Source organism: Theropithecus gelada, chromosome 11 (genome assembly GCF_003255815.1).
Source record: "Theropithecus gelada isolate Dixy chromosome 11, Tgel_1.0, whole genome shotgun sequence".
NCBI lineage: Eukaryota > Metazoa > Chordata > Mammalia > Primates > Cercopithecidae > Theropithecus > Theropithecus gelada.
Window position 1 is genome coordinate 100,900,489 of NC_037679.1, and position 6,382 is coordinate 100,906,870.

Here is a 6,382-nt window from a genome sequence, read left to right on the forward strand (position 1 = left end):
GTTTTTTATTCTTGGTGTGCTCCGCTGGCCCAGAGGAGCAGCTCTGTAGGGTGTGTCTACTTTCACCCAAGGAGTATCCTTCCTACAGTCCATCTAACCTCCAGCCACTCGCACTGTGTCTGCAGTCATTCCTGTTGAAGTGAGTTAAACATTCTGTTGAACCTTTGGCAAGCAAGGATGGCATCAAAGGCTATCCTCATGTTCGAACTGAGAGAAACGAGGGGCAGAATGATGGACTCATTGTGATAAAAATTCAATTGAGCTTTGATTGTTGATCTAGAAGTGCTGCATCCTTACAAATTCTGTTCTGTAGCCATTCGAGTATTTGTGATTATCTCCCAAATTGCTAGGAATAACATGAGAAACAATCTTACGGTGATCCTACTTGTGTAGCCTCCAGATTTTCCACTCTGCTTAAGGATTATTTGTTTATTTTCAAATATTTTCTTTTGCTTAAAACAAAGAGACAGTCAATTTCTAGATGAAATTATACACTCTGTACTTGTAAAAGAGATAAAAGGTAATGAAAAGTAGCAAGGAAAGGAAAAACAAAACCCTCGTCAAGAATTAGTTTTGGTTAGAAACTTTAACAAAGTGATTTTAGTTATTTTTCTCCCTTTTCACTCTGCAGGAAGAGTTTTGGTGATACGAGATAGTCTGCCACACTTTCTTATGAATCATTTCATGATGTTACTTGGGGCAACACAGATGGAAGAAATGAACATTTCAAAGAACTATGAAATACATAATTATTTGCAGGCTGCTTGATTAGTTTGAGTAATATATGCAGGGAGAGGTGAGCCCTAAATATCCAAGAGAGAAGTTGAAAGTTGATCTTTTATCCTTCACTTTTTAGCAGTGGTAGTTTACTTCTCATGTTTTCAGAAACTCTAGGATGGAAGGTGGTTTGGGAACTCATGTTTCTTTCCTCCTGTCTCCTTCCTATATTGAGCTCTGCTTGATCCATCCCAGGTAAAAGGATATCTCAGTTATTTCTAAACCCAAACAATAAATTCCTCGTAAATGATCTGAGTCTCCTGCTGTAAAATTATGTAATCCATTTTCTCAGCTTTAATTGCTTGGCTTTCGTTTCTCAGCACTACAGGCCAAGAACCTGGCTATTAGAATTCTCTCACTGTGTGGCTGTGTATCTAAGAATTTAGCACTGTCTTACTTATTTTTAGGTGACTTTTCATAAGATTGGAACATAGGTTTTATGCCAAAGACATTTGTGTTTTCTGCAGCGTCTTAGCATTGCTGGAGCCTCTACCAAGAGGTTATACGGTAAGCTGATTCTGACTCTGTGGCTTATGCTGACTTCATGATTGTAAACCAGCTTAAGGAGAGTCACCATCCAGAATTTAATTAAATCATCTTTGCAATATTGATTATACATCCAGACTGCACTTGTGTTTTCCTGTTCCTTTTTAAAAATACCTTTTCCTGAAGGGCTCATTACGCTTTAATGTCTCCTAGATAACATGTGGAAGCTGTAGGCATTATAAGCCCACGTTTGATGAACAGTTTCAGAGAATCAGCGTGCAAGCTCATTTCCTCCACTTTATTCCTTAAGAAGAAGATCAAGCCTCAACTTGGGAGCCAGCTGATCTGAATTTTATTCCTGGCTTTGCTGTTTGATTCAGTGTGACCTTGGATAACTCACCAGAGAGGGAAGGTTCACTTTTCAGAAGGTGAAGTTCATGAAAGACCAATCAGACTCTCGTGGAAAGAAAAAGACCTGATGGAGCACAGCTAGATTTCTCTAGGCAACATCTGACGTGACTGAAGATGATTTTTGAGTTTGGGTCAGGAAAATACAGTAGCAGGGATCATGATGCATTGAGAAGAAGCAAGGGCTTGCAGTAGGAAGGAAAAAGAATGAACCTGGTTGTCCCTGAAACTCTGCCCCTAATTCGTTTCCCCACTCCCCTTCTAGTTCACAACTCTGAATTCTTGTGGCGTGCCAGGGACTGAACAAGTCAGTCATGGCCTCTGCTCTCATGGGACTTGAAGTCTAGCAGGGAAGACATAATGAACTGTAATGACAAGAATGATGAAGTTTTCTGAAGGGGAAGTTCAGGCCACTGTGAGGCTCTGACAGGGATTTCACCTGTCCTCGGGAATTATGGAAGGCTTTCCTGGGGAGTGACATTTGAATGTGAAGATAGAAAGATAAGTAGATGTTAATTGAGGGAAGGAGGATTTTATATCTCCCAGCCACACCCATCTGTGCCATATCAGGCTTTGGAGAGATGAGAAAAACCAGGTATGGGTAGAAGCAACGTTGGAACTTTGTTTTTATCACTAAAACAAAGATGGCAGAATCAAAGCCATTTAAATTATGTTGCCCCAAACCCCTGCACCTGGTCCTGGAACCAGCCTTACGGGAACCAGGACCCAGCAGTAAGAGGTATGTGGAGAAGGGGTTGTGAAGATTTTATACAGTTTAAGGGAATCAAGAAGCTTGTTGGGTAAAGGAGTTCCTTCTTGGCCCCCATGCCTTTGCTTATGCCTTTCTGCCTCACCCTAGAACACACACTCGTATTCCTCCCTCTTGAAAACTCTATTTGAAGCATGGGCTCTGGAGTCAGATGTCCAGGGTGATTCCTGGCGTCAGCATTTAGCACCTGTTTCACTTGAGCAGGTTGCTTAAGCTCTGTGTGCTGCTGTTTCCTCATCTATAAAATGGTGATGCTAATAGTGTCTACCCTAGAAGGCTGTTGTGAGAACTGGATGAAGTAATGCTTGTAAAGTGTTTGGGATGGTGCCCGGCACATAGTCAACCTCAGTAAATGCTAGCGAGTGTTAAGACGTAAGGTCTCTCCTCTTTCAAGAAGTCTTCTATGCCTAACACAACCCTCACAGGCTAGGATTCATACGGTATTTATAGTGTACTTGGAGGTAGGGACATAACTTTTTCTTCTTAGCATTTACTTGGTCAGTGCCCTTTGGCCAAAGACCACCGGGAGCAACCCTGTAAGTTAAACAAATTAGGTTCATTACTTATGGCAGCCAGAGAGCACACACCCGCTGAGGAGCTATGGGCTGTCCCGGTAGGAGGGTGCAAGAAAGAACTTTTTGTAGGATTTGGGCTTTGGGGATTTGGGGGAGGGTCCGAGGAGTTAGGATTTCACTCTCATTGGATGCTGTCAGAAAGCAGGGGCCATTCTATAATTTGGCATGTTCATAATCATAAATCTTATCTACAGAGAGGGAAGTGTAGCTGAGGATAAGCTGTAATTAGCGAAACAGAAGCAGTGGTTCATCTGGCTGAGAGAAGTGGTGTTTGGTGTCCTGTGGGTGGCACAGTGACCTTATTTTTGTCTGTTCTTAGACACAATTATGAAATGACCTTGTTTTGTCTCATTTTGTTGTGGTCTTAGAATAACCTTGTCAGAGGTTGGTTTTCTGTGAGATAGTTTAGGTTCATCAGAATAACATGCCTTAGCTGTGAGTACCAGGCCAGTTTCTAAATGTCAGAGACTGCTCTTTTTGTTCTCAACTTGTCTAACTTTTGTTTGGGCTACTTTTCTTCCTCCTGGGAAATTGTAAGAGAATGCATTTACTCATTCAACAAACCGCCAAGTGAGTACCTGTACTCCATACCAGGCACGATCCTAAATACAGGACACAGTAGTGAAAATGCTGCCTTCAAGGTTCTCAAAGTCTTGGATAAAACTATGTTTCAATTAACTGTTTTGCTAGTTTAAATGCCTTCTTATTCCAACTTGTATCTGGATACTTCCAATGATTAGGAAATCCTACATTTTGTAGACAGTTCTGAATGCTAGAAAATTGGTTCTTACGTTGATCTATAATTTCTTTTTTCTTTTTTTTTTTTTTTGAAACAGAGGCTCACTCTGTCGCCCAGGCTGGAGTGCAGTGGTGCGATCTCGGCTCACTGTAAGCTCCGCCTCCCGGCTTCACGCCATTCTCCTGCCTCAGCCTCCCAAGTAGCTGGGACTACAGGCGCCCACCACCATGCCCAGCTAATATTTTTGTATTTTTAGTAGAGACGGGGTTTCACCATGTTAGCCAGGATGGTCTCGATGTCCTGACCTCATGATCCACCTGCCTCAGTCTCCCAGAGTGCTGGGATTACAGGCGTGAGCCACCGCGCCTGGCCTTGAGCTACAATTTCTTTCCTTGTATATTCCACTGCTTAGGTCTATGTCTGTACATTAAAGACACTGAGAACGAGTTCCCTGCATATTCTCTAGCTCTTTACGTAGTCGACCCATGGGTGATGTAGGTGAACTCTGGATTTTCATGATTCAGTGCTATGCTGACTGCTCTTACATTCTTCTCAAAAGAATATTTTAATTCAAGAAACAATTTAACATTGATTCCATTTTCCACATGGCCTTAGCGTTTAGGCCTATTTTGTCCGACTGAAGAACAGACTACATTATCAGGGCTTTTCTAATCAAAGTGTTACGTAGGCGGTTAGGTGCTGCTGCGCGTGAGAACAGCAGACGCTAGGTGGCAGCATCTTGCCTCGGAACTGGCACAGCAAACTGGGAGCTGAGTTCATAGCTGCGTTTTAGAGAGCAGAGTCAAAGGACCTTCCAGAAGTTACCTAGTCCCTGCCACCAGGTGGGACAACCCCTGGTCAAATCCACCTGCATAGGTATTTATCCCGTTTATAATAACTGCTAGGAAAAGTGCGCCTCTTCCCAATAGGAACCTAGTCTAATATTTTAGAATTTTGCCTGGTGAAAATTCTTCCCAAATAACCATACCACATACTGTCATCTAATCTGTTTTCCTTCTTTCCTCAGATGAAATCACATTAATTTAAGTTGATTTAGAAAAAGATCGTTGGCCGTTTTCTGAGGCCGTACACACAAAGACCGTTACCAGTGAGTTCCCTGTCAACCTTACTTCTTCAGCCCACCCGTCCCCACCTTGCCAGAACGATTCTTCATCCCCTAACGTTTTTCTGACTATACTCCCCAGCTGCTTCTTTACCTCCGGCAGTGCCTCCTGGCTGTGTTCTTCATTGTGCTTAAGTTATGGAGCCCCTAAGTTTTGCCTTCCTTCTTGGCACAAATTAAAGCTCAGGTTCTTAACATTGTAAAGTTAACACCTCAGAACACAATATGCCCTCTGAGCTATGATATTCTATGCTCTTTTTTAAAAAATGTGTGTCAGAAAAGATGGGCCATAAACTTAGCTTCAAATTGAAACAGAGGACATATCAACTCCAGATGTTTCTGAAATCCGTCTCTCAAAGTCTTAGGAGTTGAACTGGTATACCACGAATATTTTAAAGGTATAATTTTTATACTCTTCCTACAAAATTGAGGTGAGCCCAAATAATTTGTGACTCTGGAAGACAAGAACTGAATGCCTGCGATCATGTTTCCATGTCAGAACCAGGCAGAGACCCCAGGCAGTGTAGTTCCCAGTCTAGTGATCTATCTTCCAATGTAATCGTGTTGGGCTACCGCCATATATGCAAGATCTTAACACTGATATTGTTCACTTAAATAATTTTTGTAGCAAGAGAGGAGCATCGTAAAAGGTCTGTGTCAGGATTTTGTGTTTGAAAAGCAATGTGTTCTAATAAAAAACGGGTTTTAGAGTCAGGTGATCCTAGCAACAGACCCAGATTTGCTACTTTCTAGCCATGTAGCCTTGGAGAAGTTGACTAGCTTCTCAGAACTGCTGTTTCCTCACAGTTTAATGCTGTTATGAGAATTACCTGAGGCTGTGTAAGTATATGGAGCACTTAGCACAATGTCTGACATATGCTAGTTGCTCAAGACTTAGATACAATAATCAGTGCTGGCTGTCCTGTTCCAGGAGAAGGGCCTCTGTGGGGCCATTCCTAATACCATGTGACAGAAGTGAAAAAGGACAAACCCCTGATAGTCTGGGAGAAGTCATACTGCAGTGGCATGGTGTCAGATCTCACCCTGTTCTTTGCTTCTCAAGAAACGTAAGTAAAGAACTTGGCATGCAGGGGAGAAAAAGCAAGCCACAGAAAGGCCAGGCAACATAAATGAGAACAGATCTGTGATTTTGAGTTCTTAATGTCCATTTCCCTTGGCTTCCAGGCATATCTGTTTCTCATCCCTTCCAGAAAACCGTGAGTGGGCCAAGGGGGTGGACAGGGTTATGGATAAGGATAGTATGATTTTGTATGTCTCTTATATTTTCATTGCCAGTTTCAACAGAAGCAGCAGTAGTCACCTGATCCTTTTATAATATCTAGACTGTCATAGATTTAGTGTATATTTTCAAACCCAAGGAAAATAAAATATATCTCCATTTTGGATTAATGACAGGGAAAATGGTTCAGAAGTTGATGACAGTACTGATGGTGGGTGCTGCAATAGAATTGGATAAATTTGAAGTATTGTGGATGGAAATAATG